This window comes from Urocitellus parryii, chromosome 4, assembly GCF_045843805.1.
Source record: "Urocitellus parryii isolate mUroPar1 chromosome 4, mUroPar1.hap1, whole genome shotgun sequence".
Taxonomy (NCBI): Eukaryota; Metazoa; Chordata; class Mammalia; order Rodentia; family Sciuridae; genus Urocitellus; species Urocitellus parryii.
In genome coordinates this window covers 29,878,515-29,890,644 of record NC_135534.1, presented here as the reverse complement: position 1 = coordinate 29,890,644, position 12,130 = coordinate 29,878,515, and the positions used below count along the sequence as shown (strand labels likewise).

Below are 12,130 nucleotides of genomic sequence, written 5' to 3'. Positions count from 1 at the left end.
CAGTGTGACCTCTTCTGAACTAGGCTAGCTCTCCAAAGACCCTCTTTTCAAGCACGGTCACGTCCAGAGATATTGGAGGTTAGGCCTGGAACATGCCTTCTGGGGAGCTCGGTTGTACCCACTCAGTGGCATGATAAAGGACAAACGCAGACCCCCACGTAGCGGGCCCTCTGTAAATGGTAGTTTTCATTACCCTTCTGCGTGGAGTGTTCGAAAAGCCTTCGTGGAACTTTCTAACTGAATTTTGCTGTTTTTTTTCAGAGACCTTGGAGGTTATTGTACAAATAAAACCAGAGCAATTTCTGTTGTTCTTTGGTAATTCACAGCTTTTAGTGGCAGAGTGTGCTCTTGGAGGATGCAGGCGGGAGCCGCCATGCATCTCAATTACAGAACCCGCTTGGCATTCGGGTTTTGAGCGACTTGAGCCTGGTGCTGTCATGGTTTCCTTCTGGCACTTTTGTCTTGCTTAATGATGCAAAACAAGAAAAGGCACACAAATGGTTCCCCCAAAATGAGGCCTGTCGTTATTGCTTCTTTTACCTCCGGGGCCCCAAACTGCAGAAGCTTATTCACAGCAAAGCGATGAGGGCTGTAAATCTCCCACCTCCGTCTATTACATTCCGAATTACAGTCGAACACGGCGAAATTAATTGTGGCCAAGGCAGGGAAGACAGGAAAAACCTATAATGGTTTATCATATTTAGTAGGCTTTGTGAGGGCCATAAATTTGAGGTATATAGGAATTATATGTATTCCTTAGATTTTGCAAATTTGTCGTTTCCTTCCCTTGATGGCGGCAGATTCTTCCAGATCATGGGGGTCTCTGATTTTGAAATGGCAAAAGGGGGTGTCCTGGAGATGTTCACCATGTCACAGACCCCTGCAGACCTGACCCTCTCGTGCTGCTTTGGTTAGTTGGCTGTTAATAACTAAATCATTAATGAAGGTTTGCAGCTGGGGAGAGCTGCTTTTGACCGGTGCCTCTCATTTGACATCAGCTCTTTAGTAGCAGCAATTGTAGGAGTCACATTCCGTATGGAGCAGTTCATAAATCGAATAGTTTGCGTGTGTGTGTGTGTGTGTGTGTGTGTGTGTGTGGTGCGCGCGAGTGTAGCAGCGGAGGCCTCTGGCTGTATGGCTCTGTGAGCGCCTTTGTCTGCAAACTTGTGATGCAAGAATTCTTTGTAGTGGGAGTTGGCTTAAAGAAGGACTTTTACCCATGTGACCAGGTCGTCCTAAGAGTTCAACAACTTTTGTCATTGGCATGGAAGCACCCCTGGTCTCAGATTGTTGGACAATGAAAATGCATATTCCAGACACGACCTGTGCTTCACAATGATAGTGAAGCAGTTTTGGCCACAGAGATTCGCAGGTAGCTGCACGAAAAGGAATGCAAACTTGGTTTGCTGGTCTTTATTCCCTTTTCCAACGTGAAAGGCATGAATTGGTTTTAAAAATATCAGGGAATGGTGTAACTATTTGCCTTAACCCTGTAGCTCACAGGCTTTCAACTTTGTTGATAGTGACTTGTAGAAAGAAGCACATTCATATAAGTTTGTACAAAAATGGGTCAGAGCAGCACCGAAACCGAAAACGTCCACCTGTGGATGACAGGGTGAATACATGCTCTGTGGTGCACCCGTACAGTGGAGTGTTGTTCCACCATACAAAGGGACACGGTATTGGCACCTGCTTGCAATGTGGGCGAACCTTGAAAACATCAGTGCTCAGTGAAAGAAGTCAGTTATACAAGGTGATGCCACTCAGGGAGACATCCAGCCCTGGCAAATCTATAGAGAGAGACAGGGACTGGGGTTGCCCATGGTCGGGTGGGATGTGGAGGAAATGGAGAGTGACTACTGAAAGGCGTGGGGTTCCTCTCTGGGGGTGATGACATGTTCTAAAATGGATTGTGGCGATGGTTGCACAACTCTATGAATATGCTGGAAGCCACTGAGTTGTGTACTTTAAATGGGTGAATTGTATGTGAATTTTATCTCAATAGAGCTGTTAAAAATTCACATTTACATTGCAGATGAGAACATATATATAAAGCTGAATCAAAACCTACTCTTCCTGTGTCTAATACATTCTGATTTATTCTAATCTATTCCTAGCCACATATTTAGAACGATTCCAGGCCATATTTTTAAAAAGTTGCTGGACATGTACCCATCATGCTGAATCCATAATCCATACTTTGGTAGGTTTTTCTGTGGAAAAATTGTTTCCCAGAGCTTAAGAGGTAATTACAAGATCACCCGATTTATTAGTGATTGATTAGAGAAATGACGTCTTCTGACGTCTGTACCACTGTAGACTGCCTTCTTGTAAGCATCTTCTGTTGGGGCCGGGTGGTCAGGGTGGCACCCTGGCTGTGCATGCAGAACCCGGTGCTTGGCCCACCTCGTGGCCCAGCTAGAAAGGAGGCGGCCCCCGTTAGTTTATTTCTCAGGCCAAGATGCTGTTTTCTTAGCATTTTAGAGTAAAAACATATAAAATTTCTAGCTGTCTGTTGTTTGGACAACCTGGTGTATAGGTTTTCCGCTCAAAGTAAAATTTGAGGCACAGGATAATAGAAAGTTAGGAAACATATACAGGAAATTAGAGGGAAAGTTTACCTGGTGTTTCCCTGCTGCCCTTGAATCAGCCAAATGGGATCTATGAATTGTGCCCTGACTCTGCAGTCCTGGCCACAAATGCAGAGAAAAGAGAACTTTTATGGGAGTAAAGGACAGGAAGGGCATCGGGATTGGGGGGAGAGGTACCAAAAAGGTCCTGGGTGGTCCTGAGGTGTGGTGCATGATTAGCAGGGAGAGAATTCGTTTCTGGGGAGGTCTGAGTGGCTTCTGACCTGCTGCTCCCTGCTAGTGTCTGAGAGGCCAATTCATGGCCAGGTCCCACCGTCCCACCAAGTTTTGCTCATCGTTTGGAAGAACACTGTACCTCCTTAGCTAATTTGGTACATCATATTTGCTTCTCCCGAGCAGGATCATTTCCTGTGCTAAAAAAGACCCAAGTGGACTTCAGGATTTTAAGTTCTCTCTCTCCCTTTATGAATTTAGTGCTGGTAAAAAGGGGCCCATCTCAGGGACAGAAGACCTCTGGTTAGTTGGGGGTCTGAGCGGAGGGTTATAGGAGCAGAAGTGTTCTTCAACAGGTCTGTCCTTCTGCAGGGCCCCAGGTTCCCCTTGGTGACGAGGAAGGAAATCTGCCGTTGGCTGGTTTTCATGACAGCAGTGAGAGTCCACCATGTTTCAGAGTCAGGTGCAGGTCTCTTCCTTGGGTCAAGACTTGATGACCTTCCCCGCCTGATTGAGAGGGCCAGGGACAAGCAACAAATATAAACAACAGTGACCAAAACAATAGTGGTTAACCGTTTCTGGTGAAAAGTGCCTGCCCCCTGGCAAAGTGCACGGTCTCATTGCAACACTCCCAGCGTCTCCGCACAGCCACCCACATGCTGTTGAACTTGGGCAGGTCTGACTCCTGTCCTTGCTCCCTGTGCCTGCAGGAATACCAGCGCCCAGTTCCTCCATCTGTCCATTGAGGATCGTGGTGTCTTTGCTTCCTTGGGTGACCAACAATGGCAATAGGGTGATACACGCACAGCTCTCAGCACGCAGAACAGCCCCTAACACATCCTCCAAAAACGGTTGCTATTTTTATGATTAGGTGGAAACTTTTCTTATTCCCCTTTTCTAGATCGTGAAACTGAGGCTCAAACAGGTTATTTCACTTGCTCAAGACTCATACCCTGGACTGGTGGGGGTCAGGACTTAGTTCAGGTCTGTCTGACTCTAGACCGCAAGTGTTGACCACTGACCTCTGCTTGTTCATCCTCTGAGATGTCAGAGCAGAAAGGACACCGTGGGGAAGGGTGTGGACCCATGCTGCCTTTTCAGATTTGAAGGTCATCTCTCCAAGGGAGTTGACTCAGCCAGGTGACCCCCACCTAAGGAGCAGGATCAGTGTTCGCTGGAGGAGGGCCGTCACGCAGTACATTCACGTGGAACTGCCCGAGCAGCTGTCTCTGCTCCACATCTTCCTCTAACCTGGAGGTATTGAGGTGGAGGAGGTGTATTCCATCTCCTTGTGGAAGACCTCAGAGCCCAGTGATTCCTTTGCTACCCAGTTTCAATACACATCTGTTTTTTTGTTCGTTTTGTCTGTTGGAGGTTCCAATCTGTCATGGCAGATAAAGGCCTTTTCCCTCCTACTCCATCTTGATGCTTGTTCTTAGGTACATCCCAGGGCGCACGGGATGTACCTAAGAACTGGAATACGCACGTTTGATGCACGATTGATTCTCCGAGGCCTTCCTGCCTGTCTTCTTTCAGCCACGGAAGATCCCCTCTTTATCAGGCCTGTGTGCTCAGCTGCGTGGAAATGACGCCGGCCCTGCCAAGCAGGCACATTCAAAAAACCCCAAACCAAAAAAACCCCAATCCCCCCCCCAAAAAACGATCCTAGAATGAACTCTGAAGAGGATGATCCCGGATTCCTTTGGGAAATTCCCTGTGAATCCAGGGAGGTCAGAGATGTGAGTCGAGGGGCCTGTGGTTTGTAAAGGCTGCAGTCTTCTAATTGGGGCCTTGGTCTCACGGCTCCAGGAATCTTCGGGCTCAGTGTCGTCGTCGTCGTAGTAATAGCCATTTAAAGTGGACTCATTACGGGAGCAGTTATTGCTTTTGTGTAGAATGGCCTATCCACGTCAGGCCCTATTAAATACGGCAATTCAGCTGACACTTAGCATCTTTAGGGAGATGAATTATCCTTTGGCCTGGTCACCTCCGCTTAGAAACTTGATCATCGGTATGAGCCCTGAGAGAGTAGTTGGGGCAGATGCATTGGTTCATGTGGGCCCCCGCCGCCGTCATTCATTCAGCACGCGGTTCATGGGACCAACTTGGTACCCGACACGATGGGAAGCTCTGATCTGGGATAAAAATGAAGCCGACGGGGCCTCTGCATTTAGGGAGCGCACAGCTTTTATTCAATCATGAAACATGGATTGGGCACCTACTGTGTGCAAAGCCATGTGCTTGGCATTGTCCAAGAGCCATTAATGGCAGGATATGGCCATGGAGTCCATGCAGGGTGGTGTGGAGTACAGACTTGGGGTTGGTTACCTGTGCCTAGCCTTGAACCGGATGCATGTCCTAAGACTCAAGGGAATGCAGGCATGGGGGAGGGAGAGAGTCCCTCAGGGGGCTGGATCCCGGGAGCTTTGTGGAGGAAGCAGCTTTAATGATCCTTGAAGGTTGTGGCCTGGACCCAGTGGATGGGGGACGGAGCTGGCAGAGCGGGGACTGAATCAGAGCCCCAGGAAGCGGAAGGACCTGGTCAGGTGGGATGTGAATGATCCCCTTCTCTCAAGGGAATGTTAGCCTTTGAAGTGGTACGACTGGTTGACCCAGGCCCCGAGGGCTGTGTGCGCTAGCTGTTCAGTGGCACTTCCTCCTGCAGAAAACAACCTGGAAAGGCAGGTGACGGGTGGAAAGGGAGCTTGGAGCGAAAAATGACTCTAAGCCGAAGGCGGTCATGTCCCCCGCAGTCTGAGTGGTGAGGAATAAGTCTGTTTTCTTGATTTATAAAAATACCTGTTATATTTTCAAATCACAAATGAGTGTGACACCCCAAGATTCTGTGGAGGTATTCTTCTAAAAACAGGCTCCATGTGTGCATCCCTGGGCAGTTCCTTTATCCAGTAGTATCTTCTAATTTAATAATTAGGAGGCAGTGTTTTTCCCCAAAAAGCACCGTCAGTTTTGACCAATAATCTAATTGTGGATGTCTGTGAAGCCTTGGTATTCTGATTGTTATTTGTTTAGGACATATATTTAAACAGAAAGAAGAAAATGAAAATCACCAGTAATCCTACCACTCGGAAAAATTTTGGCATGTTATTAGCCTTTCAGTCATGTCTGGGTATTTATGTGTATATAGTATTTTTTTTTTGTACATAGTTTTTAATTCCTTTTTTTTCCATTTTCCACATGGTGAACATTTTCCTATTCATTGAACTATGCCCATTTTAGTTTTTCCTTGGTCTTCTTTACCCCGGCCTCTTTTTGTTGTTTTGTTGTTGTGCCGGGGATTGAACCCAGGGTCTTAGGCGTGCTAAGCAAGCACTCTACCAACTGGGCTATATCCCCAGCCCTGCCCCAGCCTCTTGGTTGGTGAACTTTTTTATTGGCTTCGTTTTCTGCAGTCTGTATTGTGAAAACAGTTGGTTTTTAAGTGGACTCCCCACCCGGAGCTCTATTCTGACACTGATTCATTTTCCCAGACCACACAGCGCGTCTCCCAGAGGGCTTGCTTCACTGTCTCTTGGAAGCCAGTTTTCATGGCTGTATTGAATCCAGTCCAGTAGGTGTTTCATAATTTATCTAACCACTCCCTAATTTGGGGCATTTATGTCGTTTCCAGGTTGGGGTTGTTATCGGCGTCGCTGTGGATGGCATGTTCGTAGCCATTCCTGGCTTATGGCTTGTGGTTCTCAGAAGCTCCATGTGCATTTGTGCCCTTGGAGTTGAATGGTCTGGAGCAGGGATGGCTGCCTGGCATTGGCTCTGGCAGGGCGGGAGCCGGAGAGCTCACTGAATCGTGTAGGTTTTCACTCCTTCCCGTGCGTCCTTATTGGGACTTCAACAACTTGTGTGGCGCTGGTGTGCTGTGCTGTTCCCGTTGCTGCCCTGCCGGGCGAGGAGCACAGGAGATGGTTCAGAGGTCTCCACTGGTACCCTCAGTTCATGCCATCTCCTCCAGGTGCTTTTTCTGGCTCATCTTAGCAGCCTCATTGGGTGTCACTGGGTCTCCATTAACACCCCCAGCCCTCCACCTGGAAAGGGTCCACTGGAATGTCACCTGGCTCTAAGGTACTGAGCCCAGAGGAGGTGCTGGGAGGTAAGAAATCCGATGAGTGTCTTTCCAAGGAATCTTATCTTGGCATGCCCAGCTGTGGTCAGGACCTCAGCAACACTCCTACCCCAGTGCTTCCCAGTCTCCAGTAGAAAAGAATCCGAGCCGAGCCGCCTAAATTATGGAGTGGTATTTATGTCACAGAAGTTCGCAGGCACCTTACGCATTGATTATTTAAGAACAGCCATTTCCTCTGCAACGGTGCCAACTGTATTCATTGGCTCTCGGGTACATCGTGATCCTGGATGTGCTATTAGGTTCCTGTCACATTTTTGTTGGGTAAAAACCATATACATTTCCAATTAAGGCAGAGAATGAGCAATTTCCTGAAGCCAGGATTGAGGGCATGACCTTGAGTGCTTCAGAATTCCCAGTATAATTAATGCACCGAGTTATGATTGTGGAGAGGAAATGCTCTACCAATCAGATGTGAAGGCCACACAGAACCTCGGGCCACCTGGCTGGTCCAGGTAGCTTCTCCCAGCAGAGTGAGCACGTGCTGCTGCTGCTTCTGGGAGCCCCCGCCCCCGGGTCCTCCTCGAACGCCCCCTTTCTGTTGAGCTCTGGAATGCGCACAGATGTGGTGTTCGTCCATATTTTCTGTCCTCTCAGCCTTGATATCCTGTTGAAGTCTAAGCTCCTTCAGTCGGGATGCCTGGGAGCTTTCTAAACGGAGCAGTGTCAGAGAGCAAGAAAGAATGTTGAGTCGGTCTTTAGAGGGAAGAGTCTTGCCGCGTCCTGCTTCTCGGGAGGAATGGAATGTTCTCAATGTCTTTGTCCCTCTTCCACAGAGTCACACTCCTGGGATGGAGCATCCTATCCGCTCAGCTTAGATCACGTGGCTTCCCTTTGGCTAGTGAGGGTAGGAGCCCTGATTCTCATCCCATTATATTATAGCTATTCATTATATTATAGCCATTTCTCGCCCTCTAGACGAGACCAGAAAATGGCCTGCTCTCTCCCTGTCCCACTGGAAATTCGGGCCCAGGGACCCTGGAGATGGCACTATTGGATATTCCAGTCTGGCTTTAGCGATTTGGTTTTATTTAATCCTTTTCCCCCCTTAAGTTGGACAGGGTCCACAGTTGTGAGAATTACAGTTAACTCACAGGTTTGGGGCAAAAGCCATGAATTTAGGAGGCATATATAGTTGGGGTCACCCTTTTCTCCGATACTCTCTGGCCGGCCAATCGTGACATTTCTCAGCCTTGGTTTTCTCATGGAGGCCATTGAAGGGATGAGATGGCAAGCGCTCTACCCTCAGCCACGACCCCAGCCCAGAGGCCTGCATTCTTTAGAGAATCCATTTGACTGTGAACCCAGAGACCTAGGAAGCATTGTCCCCCAACTTAATGGGACAGCCTTGGTGACAGCCCTCAGCTGTGCCAAGGATGAAGGAGGTAGGAGGTGTTGAGTGCCTGTGTGGTGGTGTTTTCTCCCTCTCCAGAGCCCTGTGAGGCACCTCTGCTGGCTGCCCCTCAGGGGATGCTGTAGCTCCTCATGGTTAAGAGGGTGGGTTCTCCAATCAGACAGACCTGGCTCCTCATCTCTCTGGTTATATGATCTTGGGTGAGTTATTTAGCTCTGAGCCTTTGTTTGTCTGAGCCTCTTTTGCAAACCTAGCACTGGTTCTTCCTTTTCTTGGCTGGTGTCGTGAGGAATCCTGTAAAGATGCTGGTTGTGGGTACTTTGCTCAGCACCTGGCACATGGACAGCACTCAGTTATCATTACTTGGGGTGAATTCTCCTAAGGGGCTCAAGCCTGTGGATCCAGACTTCACTTCTGGCTGCATTTGCCCTGCTCCATCTGGCAGCCATTTCCCTTCTTGCAAGGAAAACAGAACTTGTAGTTCAGGAGGGACGAAGTAGCTCCCATTGTGGCCATTGCCCTCGTCAAGGTTTTCAGCCATATGGGTCTTCTATTTGTTGCTCTCTGTTCCTTTTCCCACTTAAGTTGTTCAGACTCCTCAACCCCACACATGGGACCTCAGCGACTCTCAGTCTACAAGGAGAAAGTTAGAAATTCCAATTGCAAAAGCTCTGGAAAAGACCCACCTACTCGGCAGTCATTATCTATTTATGCTTTAATCTTTGTAGACCCGAGTCACTTGATGCTCTCCAGAAAGCCCCTAGCAAGGGGGAAGTTGTACATGCACCTGAAGTAATTAATGCACTTTCTACCAGCGCGGGAACATGTAATTTGCAGGAATGTGTGTCAAGACCCACCCTGCTAAATTTATACCCTGTAATTTGCAACGTTTGCTGGCACCAGTTCGGCAGATTGGTGAGACTGGCTTACCTGCTTTGCAATTATATCTGCTGGCTGTATCGCAGGATTGAGTAACTGGGGAGAGGGGAGATTTCAATCACTTAAGTAAATTAGAAGCAGCTCCAGGATCCATCTGAGATCACCCGGTGGTAGGGGAGTCCAGTTAATCATGTTTCCTTGGTGGAAACCTGAGAGCTGATCCGGCAAGGTAGGGGAGAGGCCGAGGACACCTGTCCCCAGGCCTTCCTGGGAGTGGATGGCCCCTGGCTTGCGAAGAAGTTTCTGCCGAAGTCTCCCCTCAGACAGCCCTCTGAAAAAAGAAAACACAGGACTAATATAACAAAAATGGTTTTATGGTCTGTTTTATGATCTGCATCAGCCCTAATAATTGACTCTGGGGAGACTCTTGTTAGTTTTTTAAAACTGGAAGTCACTTTGCAGTATCTGCAGACCAGTGAGTTTTATAAAATCCTCATAAATTTTCTTTTCTGGGAAACCTGCAAGAGAATCTTATAGGCTGCAGCACAGCCTTCTAGGTCTGCAGGAGCTCGGAAGAGGGCGTGACATGGGTTTTCCCAGGGTTTTGTTCTTGTGACAGATGAAAGAATCCAGCGAAGAGCAAATGCAGTTTAGGCCGACCCTGCCCCGGTGTAAATCCCAGATCCTCAGTTTACTCCATGTGACCTGGGACAGACCGTTTAACCTTGCTGAGCAGTCACTTTGTGAAATGGAGCTAATGAATCCTTTGGTTAAAGTTTTTATAGATACTAGAGGTTTGTAGAGGCACCTGGCATGTGGACATCCAGGAGGGCTCATTGTCGATCAGTTGTGAAGAATGCTTGGCTGTAAAACCAGGCAAAATGGGTGAACAGACAGGGTAGAGTCCTATATTATTATTTATTTATTTTTAAATATTTATTTTTAAGTTACAGGAGGACACAATAATTTTTTTTTTAAATTTTATGTGGTGCTGAGGCTCGAACCCAGTGCCTCACACATGCTAGGCAAGCGCTCTACCTCTGAGCCAAAACCCCAGCCCAGATGCCTACATTCTTTAGAGAATCCATTTGACTGTGAACCCAGAGACCTGAGAATGCGGATCAGATCCAGGTGGGGTTGTCACTTGGAGTGGGGGGGTCCTAGCCAAAGAAAAACCTCAACCACCCCGACTCCAGGGTTCGTGGAACAGGGTGGCTTTCTCCTTTGGCCCTCGGACCATCCTTAAGAGTTGGAAAGTAAAAAGGAATTTAGAATTTGTGGGGGAGAGAGCCTTTCTCCAAGGCATTTGTTGTGGCCAAAGACCATAGTTTTAAATGCTGTCACTGCCAGTGTGGGTTTTGAGATTTGGGGACAATGCCATGGGTGTCCCAGACTTGTGGGAGAAAGGATGAATATTTTCTGTGAGTGTGTGCACGTGCGCCTGTGTTTACGCCTGCTAAATATTTATGGGCTGGCAGACAGCAACTGGGAAAGGCCCACGTTTAGCTGGCTAAATATTAATAAGCATATTTAAGAGAATCGAGGCCTTTGTTTTGCCTTTTTAAGAAATGAATCCGTTCTTATTCATGATGTTTCGGCAGGAAACTGTGCTGCGCGAGGAAGAAGCGCTGCCTTGTTTTCCTTGAAGGTTTTCCAGCTTGGACTTGAATTTCCACTGAGACCTTATTTTTTCAAGCATGTTTTTACGGCAGTATTACCACTGTGGAGATTAGAGCAGGCTCCTGCAACTTCGGTTATGAAAATAACATGTGCTCTGCTCTTATTTCTTTGAATTGACCCTTCTCTTTCCTGCCCTTTCCTCCAGATGGGGACAGTGCCAGATCCTCCCTCCTTTGTGTTCCTCCTGCTTTCTCCACCCCTCTGAGATCAGGGTCCTGGCTCCTGGCTTCTCGGTGCTCACGGATTGGACTGGAGACTGGCCCAGTGTCCATCCTTTCCCCAGTTGCTATCTGTGGCTCCTCTACCTTTTTTTTTTCTTCCTGGAACTTTCTGGATGAGTTCATTTCCTTATCTTGGCCGTGTTTCCTAGGAAGCCCCTTTTTTCTGCTGAGACGGGCCCATTTGTTTCCTGCAATCAAATGCCTCCAAACGGGGTGGTGGGTGGGGCCAGGGCCGCTGGGCTGGGAGTAGTCATCACAGGTAGGGCCTCAGAGGACCCTCTCTCTGTGGAAGGGCCGCACTGGTTGGCTGCTGCTCACCAGGCTGTGAAGAAGGCCAAGGGAAAAACGTGCAGGAGAAGAGTCCTTAGGTGACTTATCACTTGCATAACTGACAACTTGGTTTCAGCAGAATGGACAGGGATTCTTCCCTTCCGGAGGTTTATATGGAAAGGTGTCAAGTGGAATCAGGAAGAAGAAATGAATGGGCCTCCCACCTTCAGGGTTATCCCTGGGGTCTCACAGGTGGCTTTGGTGCGCTCTCATGCAGGTGCTACTTGCTCAGTTAGTGATTTGCTTACAGAGGGTTACAGATGCCCAATCTGTGCAGAAAAGGCTGTGGTCACTTCACCTCCTGCAATTGCTTTATTATTTATTACTATTTTATTGTTACTTTTTATTTATTATTTATTATTACTTTTAAATTTATTACTACCTTTATTATTACTTCTCCAGAAAGGAGCAAATCAGAGAGGTAGGTCAGGAAAACGAGGTTTTCGAAAAAGCTTGTTGAATTTGTCTTAACCCATTATGTCCCAGCATCCTAAATATAGGACACCTCGAAAAACTTACATTGGGTGACAAAGTTAATTTGTTGCAAAGTTAATTAGTTGCTCAATTTTAGTTTTTTAGAGGTGTCCTATATAGAGGAAGCTGAGACATTATAGGTTAAGAATAACTTTTTCCCCAGAAATCTGGAACCACGATCAGGAATTTTCCAGCTTCCCATACATAGTCACATATTATCATCCGATTCCACTCTTTTTTTTTTCCTCCCCCT

General features: G+C 47.6%; 1 protein-coding gene across 2 annotated transcripts in view; it reads left to right on the top strand.

Annotated features, from left to right (window-relative positions):
* Ldlrad3 (low density lipoprotein receptor class A domain containing 3) overlaps positions 1-12,130 on the top strand; it is a 230,532-nt gene that overhangs the window by 35,839 nt on the left and 182,563 nt on the right. The gene's annotated exons all lie outside the window — the stretch shown is intronic.